Source organism: Lepisosteus oculatus, unplaced genomic scaffold, assembly GCF_040954835.1.
Source record: "Lepisosteus oculatus isolate fLepOcu1 unplaced genomic scaffold, fLepOcu1.hap2 HAP2_SCAFFOLD_75, whole genome shotgun sequence".
NCBI lineage: Eukaryota > Metazoa > Chordata > Actinopteri > Semionotiformes > Lepisosteidae > Lepisosteus > Lepisosteus oculatus.
This window is the reverse complement of record NW_027168309.1, coordinates 608,259-626,384: the sequence shown is the minus strand read 5'-3', so window position 1 is coordinate 626,384 and position 18,126 is coordinate 608,259. Positions and strand designations below refer to the sequence as shown.

The 18,126-nt window shown below is 49.0% G+C and overlaps 14 non-coding genes across 14 annotated transcripts; 9 read left to right on the top strand and 5 right to left on the bottom strand.

The window, feature by feature from the left end:
- Nucleotides 1–516: 516 nt before the first annotated feature.
- Nucleotides 517–599, bottom strand: trnal-cag (transfer RNA leucine (anticodon CAG)). Its single transcript has one exon. It is a non-coding gene; the product is annotated as a tRNA-Leu (tRNA).
- A 279-nt stretch (nt 600–878) lies between these two features.
- trnam-cau (transfer RNA methionine (anticodon CAU)) lies at nt 879–950 on the top strand. Its single transcript has one exon. It is a non-coding gene; the product is annotated as a tRNA-Met (tRNA).
- An 821-nt stretch (nt 951–1,771) lies between these two features.
- On the top strand, nt 1,772–1,844 carry trnak-cuu (transfer RNA lysine (anticodon CUU)). Its single transcript has one exon. It is a non-coding gene; the product is annotated as a tRNA-Lys (tRNA).
- Nucleotides 1,845–4,627: 2,783 nt separating this feature from the next.
- On the bottom strand, nt 4,628–4,710 carry trnal-cag (transfer RNA leucine (anticodon CAG)). The gene has a single exon. It is a non-coding gene; the product is annotated as a tRNA-Leu (tRNA).
- A 279-nt stretch (nt 4,711–4,989) lies between these two features.
- Nucleotides 4,990–5,061, top strand: trnam-cau (transfer RNA methionine (anticodon CAU)). Its single transcript has one exon. It is a non-coding gene; the product is annotated as a tRNA-Met (tRNA).
- An 821-nt stretch (nt 5,062–5,882) lies between these two features.
- trnak-cuu (transfer RNA lysine (anticodon CUU)) lies at nt 5,883–5,955 on the top strand. The gene has a single exon. It is a non-coding gene; the product is annotated as a tRNA-Lys (tRNA).
- Nucleotides 5,956–8,738: 2,783 nt separating this feature from the next.
- trnal-cag (transfer RNA leucine (anticodon CAG)) lies at nt 8,739–8,821 on the bottom strand. The gene has a single exon. It is a non-coding gene; the product is annotated as a tRNA-Leu (tRNA).
- A 279-nt stretch (nt 8,822–9,100) lies between these two features.
- On the top strand, nt 9,101–9,172 carry trnam-cau (transfer RNA methionine (anticodon CAU)). Its single transcript has one exon. It is a non-coding gene; the product is annotated as a tRNA-Met (tRNA).
- An 821-nt stretch (nt 9,173–9,993) lies between these two features.
- trnak-cuu (transfer RNA lysine (anticodon CUU)) lies at nt 9,994–10,066 on the top strand. Its single transcript has one exon. It is a non-coding gene; the product is annotated as a tRNA-Lys (tRNA).
- A 2,783-nt stretch (nt 10,067–12,849) lies between these two features.
- Nucleotides 12,850–12,932, bottom strand: trnal-cag (transfer RNA leucine (anticodon CAG)). Its single transcript has one exon. It is a non-coding gene; the product is annotated as a tRNA-Leu (tRNA).
- Nucleotides 12,933–13,211: 279 nt separating this feature from the next.
- On the top strand, nt 13,212–13,283 carry trnam-cau (transfer RNA methionine (anticodon CAU)). Its single transcript has one exon. It is a non-coding gene; the product is annotated as a tRNA-Met (tRNA).
- An 821-nt stretch (nt 13,284–14,104) lies between these two features.
- On the top strand, nt 14,105–14,177 carry trnak-cuu (transfer RNA lysine (anticodon CUU)). The gene has a single exon. It is a non-coding gene; the product is annotated as a tRNA-Lys (tRNA).
- Nucleotides 14,178–16,960: 2,783 nt separating this feature from the next.
- trnal-cag (transfer RNA leucine (anticodon CAG)) lies at nt 16,961–17,043 on the bottom strand. Its single transcript has one exon. It is a non-coding gene; the product is annotated as a tRNA-Leu (tRNA).
- Nucleotides 17,044–17,322: 279 nt separating this feature from the next.
- Nucleotides 17,323–17,394, top strand: trnam-cau (transfer RNA methionine (anticodon CAU)). Its single transcript has one exon. It is a non-coding gene; the product is annotated as a tRNA-Met (tRNA).
- The last annotated feature ends 732 nt before the right edge of the window (nt 17,395–18,126 follow it).

Sequence of the window (18,126 nt, the reverse complement as noted above, 5' to 3'; positions counted from 1 at the left end):
TCATGCGCTCCTCTGGGAGGAATGAAAAGAAAAGACGAAACCGGAAACAGTAGTAGCCGCAAGAGGAAGTGTCTTCAAGCGCCAAGCAAGCGCTCCTCGTTAGTATAGTGGTGCGTATCCCCGCCTGTCACGTGGGAGACCAGGGATGGATTGCTTGACGGCGAGCCAGGTTGCTTTTCTCCCATCAGATTCCAACCGCTAATGCTAACGCAGTGTGTGGGAGCTTACATGCTTTTCCTTTCCCGTCTTTTTCGGACGACTATTCCAAAGGGGTAACCTGAAGGAATAGGGGCCTGAAGACACGAGGCATTCTTAAACCAGCACTGGGCTGCACGGCCTTCTGTTGTGATCAGGTTATATTCGAGTCAAAAAGCCAGAGCATCCGCTTCCATCCTATGGAGCACGAGCTAAATCGGAAGAGGCAGGGGATACACCTACGCCTATCGGCGCACGTTCCCCGCGGCAGGCTGCTTCACCCATTTGCACCCGACTGGAGACGGCACTGAGCAAGCTTTTTGTCAGGAGTGGGATTCGAACCCACGCCTCCAGGGGAGACTGCGACCTGAACGCAGCGCCTTAGACCGCTCGGCCATCCTGACGCGGGCCCCCTGTCCCGGGGCGGTCTGATGAGCCACCGCGATCCCACTACGCTCCTCGAGTATCGCACTGTTATTAATACTACAGTGTGACTCCAGCATTAAAATGTTTGGAAAATGTGTCGGCTTTTATAATCCAGTGTAGAGCAGCATGTGATGATTTGTGCTACAACACCAAGCGCTCAAAGTGACGTCTGCGTTTGTCGTTGAAACTTTCAACTCTTTCATCACTTATGTAGGAAATAAAAAGAGCAGTTGTGCGCCACACGCAGAGAGGCCGTCAGCAGAGTGGCGCAGCGGAAGCGTGCTGGGCCCATAACCCAGAGGTCGATGGATCGAAACCATCCTCTGCTACATGTGTCCTATGCACGATTCATAAGCGTGCCATTGGGTTAGCAAAGTGCCTTCAAATAGTCTGCATCTCCCTTTCTTTAAATTCTGTCCTGAGTTTCTCTCTCGTGTGTGTTTGTGCAAGCTTGACACTTGCGGGACTCTTTAATCTTCACCAATACGGAGATGACCAAATGTGTCTTCGGTTGTTCTGAGGTCTTTGATAGTTTCTTTGAAAGCTTCAACTGAACCTCGAAATCGAAGCAGTTATGTTTATATTGATTTCTCGCGTTAATCATTACGAACCAGGAACAGCCAGCACACTCGGTCGCATTAGTAATTATGTCACGTCTCTACTTAGCAGAGCATTCAAAGGCCCACTGGAAGTAGTAAAGCACTAAAACACTGCAAAACTGAACTCGGGAAAATCATACTGGGAGCTCTGAGCGATGTCTGCATCCAAGCCATCCAATACGGACTCTGAAACCTTGGAATATCAACCGTATGATGCGCTACCTTTTACCTGGAGCAAAACGATGGAATTAGAAGAATGCTTACCGCAGGATACAACTGTGCCGCTGTTATTTGGAGCACGGTTTTCACTTGCATGAAAACTACAGCAGAACGTAGAAGGATGATCACTGAGGAGTCCACGCGGGCATGCTGAGGAGATTGTAGGTCGTACATTTCAATGATTACTGACATTTGCGCTGCTGGAGGTACAGTAATCAACAAAGAACAGGGTGTGCTACTCTCGAATCCGGTCAGCACATGATGAAAAGCCAGGAAGTATACCTTGTCAAATTGCCGTCAACAGGGACAAGTTAACCCCCAGCTCCACCGGCGCCCGGCTAGCTCAGTCGGTAGAGCATGAGACTCTTAATCTCAGGGTCGTGGGTTCGAGCCCCACGTTGGGCGGTGCCCGTCTCCTTATTAACAAAGTTTCCCGCTCATCCTTGAACCTCTTACACCTCGATGGTACCGAGCACTGCGTTTTAATGCACAGGTGTGATCAAACCGAGATGAAAAGGGCGTATCTAGCTCCTTGCCCGAGAGATAAATCAAAGGTTCCGCAGATAATCCCTTGGCTCCGGTCACCCGGACGCAGATAGGAGCTGCAGCCATCATAACTTGTATGAAAACTAAGAAGAGCTCCTGTCTATTTACAGTTTCATTTACTCTAGCGTTTCCTTAAACATTGCGTGTACGAAGGCTAAGAAATTGGAGAGCTATTCTAATACAATAACTATTAGGAATCTTTTCGGCATAACAGTTTCACTGTGATTTTGCAGGTAACACGTACGTTGGGAAAACATTTTGAACGCGATCAATAACCGCACTGGAAAAATGTGGGAAAGAAAGGGCGAAAAGCGACTCTTCAACATGTGGAAATATCTTCCTGAGCGGAGCCCTCTTCTCGAAGCTCAACACTCTGCAAGAGTCACTTCTCCCAACTTGCGCCCGCAGGTTTCCGTAGTGTGCCTGCAAAGAGCCATCCGCTTGAGACAGGTGCACCTCCCGATTTCATTGAACTAAGCTAGATGCACAATTTCTAACGCAGCCTTCATCACAATAGACAGTTCATTTCTCGAAAGCTTGTCGTAAAAAAAGGAAACAAAGAACGAAAACGTATAGCTGACAATCTTCTGAAGATGCAGATTCAGCTTTGGGGAAATGGACATTTTATGTATGCAGATGCTTTTCAAGCGCTGGTTTTAGAACGTCGCTGTGCTTCCAGCATCCTTTTCAGCCTTCTAAACTGGCTACCGAGGTGCCGATCACATTGTAAAGCGGTTGAGAGGCCGGAGCTGGTCAAACCGCTCTTGCCGTTTCCCATCAATCAAAAGCACTATGTTGTTTCTTTGTATGGAAAGCTTTTCAAGTCTGGCATCGACACGCACCTTTCCTGAAACGTCCAAAAGGTGAATGCTTCGCAAAGAAATCCAGTCTACCTTCAGGGGGCATGATGTTGAAATCGGAATGAGCCCTGGGTGGGCTTGAAGCAGCAGCTGTTCAGTTAACAGCTGCACAGAAACGCACCCCGCTTGCTTTGTATCATTCGCAAGTTTGTGGTTAAAGAGTAAAAAAGGCTGGAATTCTTCTGCCAGCCGGCAGGATTTCTTCTGCACTCACCCAGAAAAGCCAAGAATTGTATTTCATCTTTCGCAAGCTGTATTTTCCAGGAGGAGAATGAATACTTGCATTAAACTGAATCAAGCCGACAGAGACGCACAGCCGTTGTTTTTCTCCATGGGAAGTTTTTCGTTAAGGAAAAACACCGTTGTCATTTTCTTGCCAGCCGGCGGTATTTCTTGTGCAGCGATGAGCCAGATTTGTATTTCGTATTTCGCAAGTTGTGTGAATTTCTTGAAGTTGAAAGTGAATTCGCTCCAGAAAAGAAATGTCGCTTGAAAGCCGAGGCTGTTTGTTAAACCGCAGGACCTGAGCTTGCGTTCTGTTTCTCATGGCGTTCGCAAAGGCGATTCCTGCCTTTAAAACTGCTGTGTCTGCGACTGAAAGTGGCGTGTGTCGCAGCTTCTAAAGTCTTGTTGACGCTCCTCGATGTTGCTTTCTCTCTGCCTAAGGAAGTTCGATTGTCGCGTCGGAACGGGGAGACCTAATCCTTCCAGCTTTAAGCCACCCTTCAGTCTTCTGAAGGGTGTCCGAGTGCTAGCATGTCATTTGGCTTTTTTTGGGGGGAAGCGGAGAGCGACATTGAAAAAGGTTACCGCCGCCGCCTCGCCCTCCGTGTTAAATGATTGCAAGCCGGCGGCGGCGGCGCTCCCTGTAGTCGTGGCCGAGCGGTTAAGGCGATGGGCTAGAAAGCCATTGGGGTCTCCCCGCGTCGGCTCGAATCCTGCCGACTACGGCGCCCTTCTCCTGTCGCTTCGGCCTGCCCAGAAAAAGGCGGAGTGCCGTTTCTCTCTTCCTGCTTCTTGTACAAACGCTAAATCGCTTGGACCTGCTGCCTTGGAAGTAATGTCTTCAACATCCACCAGTGACATTTCACAGCTGGAAGCACACTGCCACGCTTTTGGCATTGGCATGTCTTGCGCCCTACTTCCAGCCTTTGAAGACCTAAGTATTCAAACTGAAAGAACCGGCTGAATGAGTGTTTGCAGTGCACCAGGAGGAGCAGGGACCATAGCATTGGAGGGGTGAGGATGGCGCAGATGGAAACGTTTTCATGCGCTCCTCTGGGAGGAATGAAAAGAAAAGACGAAACCGGAAACAGTAGTAGCCGCAAGAGGAAGTGTCTTCAAGCGCCAAGCAAGCGCTCCTCGTTAGTATAGTGGTGCGTATCCCCGCCTGTCACGTGGGAGACCAGGGATGGATTGCTTGACGGCGAGCCAGGTTGCTTTTCTCCCATCAGATTCCAACCGCTAATGCTAACGCAGTGTGTGGGAGCTTACATGCTTTTCCTTTCCCGTCTTTTTCGGACGACTATTCCAAAGGGGTAACCTGAAGGAATAGGGGCCTGAAGACACGAGGCATTCTTAAACCAGCACTGGGCTGCACGGCCTTCTGTTGTGATCAGGTTATATTCGAGTCAAAAAGCCAGAGCATCCGCTTCCATCCTATGGAGCACGAGCTAAATCGGAAGAGGCAGGGGATACACCTACGCCTATCGGCGCACGTTCCCCGCGGCAGGCTGCTTCACCCATTTGCACCCGACTGGAGACGGCACTGAGCAAGCTTTTTGTCAGGAGTGGGATTCGAACCCACGCCTCCAGGGGAGACTGCGACCTGAACGCAGCGCCTTAGACCGCTCGGCCATCCTGACGCGGGCCCCCTGTCCCGGGGCGGTCTGATGAGCCACCGCGATCCCACTACGCTCCTCGAGTATCGCACTGTTATTAATACTACAGTGTGACTCCAGCATTAAAATGTTTGGAAAATGTGTCGGCTTTTATAATCCAGTGTAGAGCAGCATGTGATGATTTGTGCTACAACACCAAGCGCTCAAAGTGACGTCTGCGTTTGTCGTTGAAACTTTCAACTCTTTCATCACTTATGTAGGAAATAAAAAGAGCAGTTGTGCGCCACACGCAGAGAGGCCGTCAGCAGAGTGGCGCAGCGGAAGCGTGCTGGGCCCATAACCCAGAGGTCGATGGATCGAAACCATCCTCTGCTACATGTGTCCTATGCACGATTCATAAGCGTGCCATTGGGTTAGCAAAGTGCCTTCAAATAGTCTGCATCTCCCTTTCTTTAAATTCTGTCCTGAGTTTCTCTCTCGTGTGTGTTTGTGCAAGCTTGACACTTGCGGGACTCTTTAATCTTCACCAATACGGAGATGACCAAATGTGTCTTCGGTTGTTCTGAGGTCTTTGATAGTTTCTTTGAAAGCTTCAACTGAACCTCGAAATCGAAGCAGTTATGTTTATATTGATTTCTCGCGTTAATCATTACGAACCAGGAACAGCCAGCACACTCGGTCGCATTAGTAATTATGTCACGTCTCTACTTAGCAGAGCATTCAAAGGCCCACTGGAAGTAGTAAAGCACTAAAACACTGCAAAACTGAACTCGGGAAAATCATACTGGGAGCTCTGAGCGATGTCTGCATCCAAGCCATCCAATACGGACTCTGAAACCTTGGAATATCAACCGTATGATGCGCTACCTTTTACCTGGAGCAAAACGATGGAATTAGAAGAATGCTTACCGCAGGATACAACTGTGCCGCTGTTATTTGGAGCACGGTTTTCACTTGCATGAAAACTACAGCAGAACGTAGAAGGATGATCACTGAGGAGTCCACGCGGGCATGCTGAGGAGATTGTAGGTCGTACATTTCAATGATTACTGACATTTGCGCTGCTGGAGGTACAGTAATCAACAAAGAACAGGGTGTGCTACTCTCGAATCCGGTCAGCACATGATGAAAAGCCAGGAAGTATACCTTGTCAAATTGCCGTCAACAGGGACAAGTTAACCCCCAGCTCCACCGGCGCCCGGCTAGCTCAGTCGGTAGAGCATGAGACTCTTAATCTCAGGGTCGTGGGTTCGAGCCCCACGTTGGGCGGTGCCCGTCTCCTTATTAACAAAGTTTCCCGCTCATCCTTGAACCTCTTACACCTCGATGGTACCGAGCACTGCGTTTTAATGCACAGGTGTGATCAAACCGAGATGAAAAGGGCGTATCTAGCTCCTTGCCCGAGAGATAAATCAAAGGTTCCGCAGATAATCCCTTGGCTCCGGTCACCCGGACGCAGATAGGAGCTGCAGCCATCATAACTTGTATGAAAACTAAGAAGAGCTCCTGTCTATTTACAGTTTCATTTACTCTAGCGTTTCCTTAAACATTGCGTGTACGAAGGCTAAGAAATTGGAGAGCTATTCTAATACAATAACTATTAGGAATCTTTTCGGCATAACAGTTTCACTGTGATTTTGCAGGTAACACGTACGTTGGGAAAACATTTTGAACGCGATCAATAACCGCACTGGAAAAATGTGGGAAAGAAAGGGCGAAAAGCGACTCTTCAACATGTGGAAATATCTTCCTGAGCGGAGCCCTCTTCTCGAAGCTCAACACTCTGCAAGAGTCACTTCTCCCAACTTGCGCCCGCAGGTTTCCGTAGTGTGCCTGCAAAGAGCCATCCGCTTGAGACAGGTGCACCTCCCGATTTCATTGAACTAAGCTAGATGCACAATTTCTAACGCAGCCTTCATCACAATAGACAGTTCATTTCTCGAAAGCTTGTCGTAAAAAAAGGAAACAAAGAACGAAAACGTATAGCTGACAATCTTCTGAAGATGCAGATTCAGCTTTGGGGAAATGGACATTTTATGTATGCAGATGCTTTTCAAGCGCTGGTTTTAGAACGTCGCTGTGCTTCCAGCATCCTTTTCAGCCTTCTAAACTGGCTACCGAGGTGCCGATCACATTGTAAAGCGGTTGAGAGGCCGGAGCTGGTCAAACCGCTCTTGCCGTTTCCCATCAATCAAAAGCACTATGTTGTTTCTTTGTATGGAAAGCTTTTCAAGTCTGGCATCGACACGCACCTTTCCTGAAACGTCCAAAAGGTGAATGCTTCGCAAAGAAATCCAGTCTACCTTCAGGGGGCATGATGTTGAAATCGGAATGAGCCCTGGGTGGGCTTGAAGCAGCAGCTGTTCAGTTAACAGCTGCACAGAAACGCACCCCGCTTGCTTTGTATCATTCGCAAGTTTGTGGTTAAAGAGTAAAAAAGGCTGGAATTCTTCTGCCAGCCGGCAGGATTTCTTCTGCACTCACCCAGAAAAGCCAAGAATTGTATTTCATCTTTCGCAAGCTGTATTTTCCAGGAGGAGAATGAATACTTGCATTAAACTGAATCAAGCCGACAGAGACGCACAGCCGTTGTTTTTCTCCATGGGAAGTTTTTCGTTAAGGAAAAACACCGTTGTCATTTTCTTGCCAGCCGGCGGTATTTCTTGTGCAGCGATGAGCCAGATTTGTATTTCGTATTTCGCAAGTTGTGTGAATTTCTTGAAGTTGAAAGTGAATTCGCTCCAGAAAAGAAATGTCGCTTGAAAGCCGAGGCTGTTTGTTAAACCGCAGGACCTGAGCTTGCGTTCTGTTTCTCATGGCGTTCGCAAAGGCGATTCCTGCCTTTAAAACTGCTGTGTCTGCGACTGAAAGTGGCGTGTGTCGCAGCTTCTAAAGTCTTGTTGACGCTCCTCGATGTTGCTTTCTCTCTGCCTAAGGAAGTTCGATTGTCGCGTCGGAACGGGGAGACCTAATCCTTCCAGCTTTAAGCCACCCTTCAGTCTTCTGAAGGGTGTCCGAGTGCTAGCATGTCATTTGGCTTTTTTTGGGGGGAAGCGGAGAGCGACATTGAAAAAGGTTACCGCCGCCGCCTCGCCCTCTGTGTTAAATGATTGCAAGCCGGCGGCGGCGGCGCTCCCTGTAGTCGTGGCCGAGCGGTTAAGGCGATGGGCTAGAAAGCCATTGGGGTCTCCCCGCGTCGGCTCGAATCCTGCCGACTACGGCGCCCTTCTCCTGTCGCTTCGGCCTGCCCAGAAAAAGGCGGAGTGCCGTTTCTCTCTTCCTGCTTCTTGTACAAACGCTAAATCGCTTGGACCTGCTGCCTTGGAAGTAATGTCTTCAACATCCACCAGTGACATTTCACAGCTGGAAGCACACTGCCACGCTTTTGGCATTGGCATGTCTTGCGCCCTACTTCCAGCCTTTGAAGACCTAAGTATTCAAACTGAAAGAACCGGCTGAATGAGTGTTTGCAGTGCACCAGGAGGAGCAGGGACCATAGCATTGGAGGGGTGAGGATGGCGCAGATGGAAACGTTTTCATGCGCTCCTCTGGGAGGAATGAAAAGAAAAGACGAAACCGGAAACAGTAGTAGCCGCAAGAGGAAGTGTCTTCAAGCGCCAAGCAAGCGCTCCTCGTTAGTATAGTGGTGCGTATCCCCGCCTGTCACGTGGGAGACCAGGGATGGATTGCTTGACGGCGAGCCAGGTTGCTTTTCTCCCATCAGATTCCAACCGCTAATGCTAACGCAGTGTGTGGGAGCTTACATGCTTTTCCTTTCCCGTCTTTTTCGGACGACTATTCCAAAGGGGTAACCTGAAGGAATAGGGGCCTGAAGACACGAGGCATTCTTAAACCAGCACTGGGCTGCACGGCCTTCTGTTGTGATCAGGTTATATTCGAGTCAAAAAGCCAGAGCATCCGCTTCCATCCTATGGAGCACGAGCTAAATCGGAAGAGGCAGGGGATACACCTACGCCTATCGGCGCACGTTCCCCGCGGCAGGCTGCTTCACCCATTTGCACCCGACTGGAGACGGCACTGAGCAAGCTTTTTGTCAGGAGTGGGATTCGAACCCACGCCTCCAGGGGAGACTGCGACCTGAACGCAGCGCCTTAGACCGCTCGGCCATCCTGACGCGGGCCCCCTGTCCCGGGGCGGTCTGATGAGCCACCGCGATCCCACTACGCTCCTCGAGTATCGCACTGTTATTAATACTACAGTGTGACTCCAGCATTAAAATGTTTGGAAAATGTGTCGGCTTTTATAATCCAGTGTAGAGCAGCATGTGATGATTTGTGCTACAACACCAAGCGCTCAAAGTGACGTCTGCGTTTGTCGTTGAAACTTTCAACTCTTTCATCACTTATGTAGGAAATAAAAAGAGCAGTTGTGCGCCACACGCAGAGAGGCCGTCAGCAGAGTGGCGCAGCGGAAGCGTGCTGGGCCCATAACCCAGAGGTCGATGGATCGAAACCATCCTCTGCTACATGTGTCCTATGCACGATTCATAAGCGTGCCATTGGGTTAGCAAAGTGCCTTCAAATAGTCTGCATCTCCCTTTCTTTAAATTCTGTCCTGAGTTTCTCTCTCGTGTGTGTTTGTGCAAGCTTGACACTTGCGGGACTCTTTAATCTTCACCAATACGGAGATGACCAAATGTGTCTTCGGTTGTTCTGAGGTCTTTGATAGTTTCTTTGAAAGCTTCAACTGAACCTCGAAATCGAAGCAGTTATGTTTATATTGATTTCTCGCGTTAATCATTACGAACCAGGAACAGCCAGCACACTCGGTCGCATTAGTAATTATGTCACGTCTCTACTTAGCAGAGCATTCAAAGGCCCACTGGAAGTAGTAAAGCACTAAAACACTGCAAAACTGAACTCGGGAAAATCATACTGGGAGCTCTGAGCGATGTCTGCATCCAAGCCATCCAATACGGACTCTGAAACCTTGGAATATCAACCGTATGATGCGCTACCTTTTACCTGGAGCAAAACGATGGAATTAGAAGAATGCTTACCGCAGGATACAACTGTGCCGCTGTTATTTGGAGCACGGTTTTCACTTGCATGAAAACTACAGCAGAACGTAGAAGGATGATCACTGAGGAGTCCACGCGGGCATGCTGAGGAGATTGTAGGTCGTACATTTCAATGATTACTGACATTTGCGCTGCTGGAGGTACAGTAATCAACAAAGAACAGGGTGTGCTACTCTCGAATCCGGTCAGCACATGATGAAAAGCCAGGAAGTATACCTTGTCAAATTGCCGTCAACAGGGACAAGTTAACCCCTAGCTCCACCGGCGCCCGGCTAGCTCAGTCGGTAGAGCATGAGACTCTTAATCTCAGGGTCGTGGGTTCGAGCCCCACGTTGGGCGGTGCCCGTCTCCTTATTAACAAAGTTTCCCGCTCATCCTTGAACCTCTTACACCTCGATGGTACCGAGCACTGCGTTTTAATGCACAGGTGTGATCAAACCGAGATGAAAAGGGCGTATCTAGCTCCTTGCCCGAGAGATAAATCAAAGGTTCCGCAGATAATCCCTTGGCTCCGGTCACCCGGACGCAGATAGGAGCTGCAGCCATCATAACTTGTATGAAAACTAAGAAGAGCTCCTGTCTATTTACAGTTTCATTTACTCTAGCGTTTCCTTAAACATTGCGTGTACGAAGGCTAAGAAATTGGAGAGCTATTCTAATACAATAACCATAAGGAATCTTTTCGGCATAACAGTTTCACTGTGATTTTGCAGGTAACACGTACGTTGGGAAAACATTTTGAACGCGATCAATAACCGCACTGGAAAAATGTGGGAAAGAAAGGGCGAAAAGCGACTCTTCAACATGTGGAAATATCTTCCTGAGCGGAGCCCTCTTCTCGAAGCTCAACACTCTGCAAGAGTCACTTCTCCCAACTTGCGCCCGCAGGTTTCCGTAGTGTGCCTGCAAAGAGCCATCCGCTTGAGACAGGTGCACCTCCCGATTTCATTGAACTAAGCTAGATGCACAATTTCTAACGCAGCCTTCATCACAATAGACAGTTCATTTCTCGAAAGCTTGTCGTAAAAAAAGGAAACAAAGAACGAAAACGTATAGCTGACAATCTTCTGAAGATGCAGATTCAGCTTTGGGGAAATGGACATTTTATGTATGCAGATGCTTTTCAAGCGCTGGTTTTAGAACGTCGCTGTGCTTCCAGCATCCTTTTCAGCCTTCTAAACTGGCTACCGAGGTGCCGATCACATTGTAAAGCGGTTGAGAGGCCGGAGCTGCTCAAACCGCTCTTGCCGTTTCCCATCAATCAAAAGCACTATGTTGTTTCTTTGTATGGAAAGCTTTTCAAGTCTGGCATCGACACGCACCTTTCCTGAAACGTCCAAAAGGTGAATGCTTCGCAAAGAAATCCAGTCTACCTTCAGGGGGCATGATGTTGAAATCGGAATGAGCCCTGGGTGGGCTTGAAGCAGCAGCTGTTCAGTTAACAGCTGCACAGAAACGCACCCCGCTTGCTTTGTATCATTCGCAAGTTTGTGGTTAAAGAGTAAAAAAGGCTGGAATTCTTCTGCCAGCCGGCAGGATTTCTTCTGCACTCACCCAGAAAAGCCAAGAATTGTATTTCATCTTTCGCAAGCTGTATTTTCCAGGAGGAGAATGAATACTTGCATTAAACTGAATCAAGCCGACAGAGACGCACAGCCGTTGTTTTTCTCCATGGGAAGTTTTTCGTTAAGGAAAAACACCGTTGTCATTTTCTTGCCAGCCGGCGGTATTTCTTGTGCAGCGATGAGCCAGATTTGTATTTCGTATTTCGCAAGTTGTGTGAATTTCTTGAAGTTGAAAGTGAATTCGCTCCAGAAAAGAAATGTCGCTTGAAAGCCGAGGCTGTTTGTTAAACCGCAGGACCTGAGCTTGCGTTCTGTTTCTCATGGCGTTCGCAAAGGCGATTCCTGCCTTTAAAACTGCTGTGTCTGCGACTGAAAGTGGCGTGTGTCGCAGCTTCTAAAGTCTTGTTGACGCTCCTCGATGTTGCTTTCTCTCTGCCTAAGGAAGTTCGATTGTCGCGTCGGAACGGGGAGACCTAATCCTTCCAGCTTTAAGCCACCCTTCAGTCTTCTGAAGGGTGTCCGAGTGCTAGCATGTCATTTGGCTTTTTTTGGGGGGAAGCGGAGAGCGACATTGAAAAAGGTTACCGCCGCCGCCTCGCCCTCCGTGTTAAATGATTGCAAGCCGGCGGCGGCGGCGCTCCCTGTAGTCGTGGCCGAGCGGTTAAGGCGATGGGCTAGAAAGCCATTGGGGTCTCCCCGCGTCGGCTCGAATCCTGCCGACTACGGCGCCCTTCTCCTGTCGCTTCGGCCTGCCCAGAAAAAGGCGGAGTGCCGTTTCTCTCTTCCTGCTTCTTGTACAAACGCTAAATCGCTTGGATCTGCTGCCTTGGAAGTAATGTCTTCAACATCCACCAGTGACATTTCACAGCTGGAAGCACACTGCCACGCTTTTGGCATTGGCATGTCTTGCGCCCTACTTCCAGCCTTTGAAGACCTAAGTATTCAAACTGAAAGAACCGGCTGAATGAGTGTTTGCAGTGCACCAGGAGGAGCAGGGACCATAGCATTGGAGGGGTGAGGATGGCGCAGATGGAAACGTTTTCATGCGCTCCTCTGGGAGGAATGAAAAGAAAAGACGAAACCGGAAACAGTAGTAGCCGCAAGAGGAAGTGTCTTCAAGCGCCAAGCAAGCGCTCCTCGTTAGTATAGTGGTGCGTATCCCCGCCTGTCACGTGGGAGACCAGGGATGGATTGCTTGACGGCGAGCCAGGTTGCTTTTCTCCCATCAGATTCCAACCGCTAATGCTAACGCAGTGTGTGGGAGCTTACATGCTTTTCCTTTCCCGTCTTTTTCGGACGACTATTCCAAAGGGGTAACCTGAAGGAATAGGGGCCTGAAGACACGAGGCATTCTTAAACCAGCACTGGGCTGCACGGCCTTCTGTTGTGATCAGGTTATATTCGAGTCAAAAAGCCAGAGCATCCGCTTCCATCCTATGGAGCACGAGCTAAATCGGAAGAGGCAGGGGATACACCTACGCCTATCGGCGCACGTTCCCCGCGGCAGGCTGCTTCACCCATTTGCACCCGACTGGAGACGGCACTGAGCAAGCTTTTTGTCAGGAGTGGGATTCGAACCCACGCCTCCAGGGGAGACTGCGACCTGAACGCAGCGCCTTAGACCGCTCGGCCATCCTGACGCGGGCCCCCTGTCCCGGGGCGGTCTGATGAGCCACCGCGATCCCACTACGCTCCTCGAGTATCGCACTGTTATTAATACTACAGTGTGACTCCAGCATTAAAATGTTTGGAAAATGTGTCGGCTTTTATAATCCAGTGTAGAGCAGCATGTGATGATTTGTGCTACAACACCAAGCGCTCAAAGTGACGTCTGCGTTTGTCGTTGAAACTTTCAACTCTTTCATCACTTATGTAGGAAATAAAAAGAGCAGTTGTGCGCCACACGCAGAGAGGCCGTCAGCAGAGTGGCGCAGCGGAAGCGTGCTGGGCCCATAACCCAGAGGTCGATGGATCGAAACCATCCTCTGCTACATGTGTCCTATGCACGATTCATAAGCGTGCCATTGGGTTAGCAAAGTGCCTTCAAATAGTCTGCATCTCCCTTTCTTTAAATTCTGTCCTGAGTTTCTCTCTCGTGTGTGTTTGTGCAAGCTTGACACTTGCGGGACTCTTTAATCTTCACCAATACGGAGATGACCAAATGTGTCTTCGGTTGTTCTGAGGTCTTTGATAGTTTCTTTGAAAGCTTCAACTGAACCTCGAAATCGAAGCAGTTATGTTTATATTGATTTCTCGCGTTAATCATTACGAACCAGGAACAGCCAGCACACTCGGTCGCATTAGTAATTATGTCACGTCTCTACTTAGCAGAGCATTCAAAGGCCCACTGGAAGTAGTAAAGCACTAAAACACTGCAAAACTGAACTCGGGAAAATCATACTGGGAGCTCTGAGCGATGTCTGCATCCAAGCCATCCAATACGGACTCTGAAACCTTGGAATATCAACCGTATGATGCGCTACCTTTTACCTGGAGCAAAACGATGGAATTAGAAGAATGCTTACCGCAGGATACAACTGTGCCGCTGTTATTTGGAGCACGGTTTTCACTTGCATGAAAACTACAGCAGAACGTAGAAGGATGATCACTGAGGAGTCCACGCGGGCATGCTGAGGAGATTGTAGGTCGTACATTTCAATGATTACTGACATTTGCGCTGCTGGAGGTACAGTAATCAACAAAGAACAGGGTGTGCTACTCTCGAATCCGGTCAGCACATGATGAAAAGCCAGGAAGTATACCTTGTCAAATTGCCGTCAACAGGGACAAGTTAACCCCCAGCTCCACCGGCGCCCGGCTAGCTCAGTCGGTAGAGCATGAGACTCTTAATCTCAGGGTCGTGGGTTCGAGCCCCACGTTGGGCGGTGCCCGTCTCCTTATTAACAAAGTTTCCCGCTCATCCTTGAACCTCTTACACCTCGATGGTACCGAGCACTGCGTTTTAATGCACAGGTGTGATCAAACCGAGATGAAAAGGGCGTATCTAGCTCCTTGCCCGAGAGATAAATCAAAGGTTCCGCAGATAATCCCTTGGCTCCGGTCACCCGGACGCAGATAGGAGCTGCAGCCATCATAACTTGTATGAAAACTAAGAAGAGCTCCTGTCTATTTACAGTTTCATTTACTCTAGCGTTTCCTTAAACATTGCGTGTACGAAGGCTAAGAAATTGGAGAGCTATTCTAATACAATAACTATTAGGAATCTTTTCGGCATAACAGTTTCACTGTGATTTTGCAGGTAACACGTACGTTGGGAAAACATTTTGAACGCGATCAATAACCGCACTGGAAAAATGTGGGAAAGAAAGGGCGAAAAGCGACTCTTCAACATGTGGAAATATCTTCCTGAGCGGAGCCCTCTTCTCGAAGCTCAACACTCTGCAAGAGTCACTTCTCCCAACTTGCGCCCGCAGGTTTCCGTAGTGTGCCTGCAAAGAGCCATCCGCTTGAGACAGGTGCACCTCCCGATTTCATTGAACTAAGCTAGATGCACAATTTCTAACGCAGCCTTCATCACAATAGACAGTTCATTTCTCGAAAGCTTGTCGTAAAAAAAGGAAACAAAGAACGAAAACGTATAGCTGACAATCTTCTGAAGATGCAGATTCAGCTTTGGGGAAATGGACATTTTATGTATGCAGATGCTTTTCAAGCGCTGGTTTTAGAACGTCGCTGTGCTTCCAGCATCCTTTTCAGCCTTCTAAACTGGCTACCGAGGTGCCGATCACATTGTAAAGCGGTTGAGAGGCCGGAGCTGCTCAAACCGCTCTTGCCGTTTCCCATCAATCAAAAGCACTATGTTGTTTCTTTGTATGGAAAGCTTTTCAAGTCTGGCATCGACACGCACCTTTCCTGAAACGTCCAAAAGGTGAATGCTTCGCAAAGAAATCCAGTCTACCTTCAGGGGGCATGATGTTGAAATCGGAATGAGCCCTGGGTGGGCTTGAAGCAGCAGCTGTTCAGTTAACAGCTGCACAGAAACGCACCCCGCTTGCTTTGTATCATTCGCAAGTTTGTGGTTAAAGAGTAAAAAAGGCTGGAATTCTTCTGCCAGCCGGCAGGATTTCTTCTGCACTCACCCAGAAAAGCCAAGAATTGTATTTCATCTTTCGCAAGCTGTATTTTCCAGGAGGAGAATGAATACTTGCATTAAACTGAATCAAGCCGACAGAGACGCACAGCCGTTGTTTTTCTCCATGGGAAGTTTTTCGTTAAGGAAAAACACCGTTGTCATTTTCTTGCCAGCCGGCGGTATTTCTTGTGCAGCGATGAGCCAGATTTGTATTTCGTATTTCGCAAGTTGTGTGAATTTCTTGAAGTTGAAAGTGAATTCGCTCCAGAAAAGAAATGTCGCTTGAAAGCCGAGGCTGTTTGTTAAACCGCAGGACCTGAGCTTGCGTTCTGTTTCTCATGGCGTTCGCAAAGGCGATTCCTGCCTTTAAAACTGCTGTGTCTGCGACTGAAAGTGGCGTGTGTCGCAGCTTCTAAAGTCTTGTTGACGCTCCTCGATGTTGCTTTCTCTCTGCCTAAGGAAGTTCGATTGTCGCGTCGGAACGGGGAGACCTAATCCTTCCAGCTTTAAGCCACCCTTCAGTCTTCTGAAGGGTGTCCGAGTGCTAGCATGTCATTTGGCTTTTTTTGGGGGGAAGCGGAGAGCGACATTGAAAAAGGTTACCGCCGCCGCCTCGCCCTCCGTGTTAAATGATTGCAAGCCGGCAGCGGCGGCGCTCCCTGTAGTCGTGGCCGAGCGGTTAAGGCGATGGGCTAGAAAGCCATTGGGGTCTCCCCGCGTCGGCTCGAATCCTGCCGACTACGGCGCCCTTCTCCTGTCGCTTCGGCCTGCCCAGAAAAAGGCGGAGTGCCGTTTCTCTCTTCCTGCTTCTTGTACAAACGCTAAATCGCTTGGACCTGCTGCCTTGGAAGTAATGTCTTCAACATCCACCAGTGACATTTCACAGCTGGAAGCACACTGCCACGCTTTTGGCATTGGCATGTCTTGCGCCCTACTTCCAGCCTTTGAAGACCTAAGTATTCAAACTGAAAGAACCGGCTGAATGAGTGTTTGCAGTGCACCAGGAGGAGCAGGGACCATAGCATTGGAGGGGTGAGGATGGCGCAGATGGAAACGTTTTCATGCGCTCCTCTGGGAGGAATGAAAAGAAAAGACGAAACCGGAAACAGTAGTAGCCGCAAGAGGAAGTGTCTTCAAGCGCCAAGCAAGCGCTCCTCGTTAGTATAGTGGTGCGTATCCCCGCCTGTCACGTGGGAGACCAGGGATGGATTGCTTGACGGCGAGCCAGGTTGCTTTTCTCCCATCAGATTCCAACCGCTAATGCTAACGCAGTGTGTGGGAGCTTACATGCTTTTCCTTTCCCGTCTTTTTCGGACGACTATTCCAAAGGGGTAACCTGAAGGAATAGGGGCCTGAAGACACGAGGCATTCTTAAACCAGCACTGGGCTGCACGGCCTTCTGTTGTGATCAGGTTATATTCGAGTCAAAAAGCCAGAGCATCCGCTTCCATCCTATGGAGCACGAGCTAAATCGGAAGAGGCAGGGGATACACCTACGCCTATCGGCGCACGTTCCCCGCGGCAGGCTGCTTCACCCATTTGCACCCGACTGGAGACGGCACTGAGCAAGCTTTTTGTCAGGAGTGGGATTCGAACCCACGCCTCCAGGGGAGACTGCGACCTGAACGCAGCGCCTTAGACCGCTCGGCCATCCTGACGCGGGCCCCCTGTCCCGGGGCGGTCTGATGAGCCACCGCGATCCCACTACGCTCCTCGAGTATCGCACTGTTATTAATACTACAGTGTGACTCCAGCATTAAAATGTTTGGAAAATGTGTCGGCTTTTATAATCCAGTGTAGAGCAGCATGTGATGATTTGTGCTACAACACCAAGCGCTCAAAGTGACGTCTGCGTTTGTCGTTGAAACTTTCAACTCTTTCATCACTTATGTAGGAAATAAAAAGAGCAGTTGTGCGCCACACGCAGAGAGGCCGTCAGCAGAGTGGCGCAGCGGAAGCGTGCTGGGCCCATAACCCAGAGGTCGATGGATCGAAACCATCCTCTGCTACATGTGTCCTATGCACGATTCATAAGCGTGCCATTGGGTTAGCAAAGTGCCTTCAAATAGTCTGCATCTCCCTTTCTTTAAATTCTGTCCTGAGTTTCTCTCTCGTGTGTGTTTGTGCAAGCTTGACACTTGCGGGACTCTTTAATCTTCACCAATACGGAGATGACCAAATGTGTCTTCGGTTGTTCTGAGGTCTTTGATAGTTTCTTTGAAAGCTTCAACTGAACCTCGAAATCGAAGCAGTTATGTTTATATTGATTTCTCGCGTTAATCATTACGAACCAGGAACAGCCAGCACACTCGGTCGCATTAGTAATTATGTCACGTCTCTACTTAGCAGAGCATTCAAAGGCCCACTGGAAGTAGTAAAGCACTAAAACACTGCAAAACTGAACTCGGGAAAATCATACTGGGAGCTCTGAGCGATGTCTGCATCCAAGCCATCCAATACGGACTCTGAAACCTTGGAATATCAACCGTATGATGCGCTACCTTTTACCTGGAGCAAAACGATGGAATTAGAAGAATGCTTACCGCAGGATACAACTGTGCCGCTGTTATTTGGAGCACGGTTTTCACTTGCATGAAAACTACAGCAGAACGTAGAAGGATGATCACTGAGGAGTCCACGCGGGCATGCTGAGGAGATTGTAGGTCGTACATTTCAATGATTACTGACATTTGCGCTGCTGGAGGTACAGTAATCAACAAAGAACAGGGTGTGCTACTCTC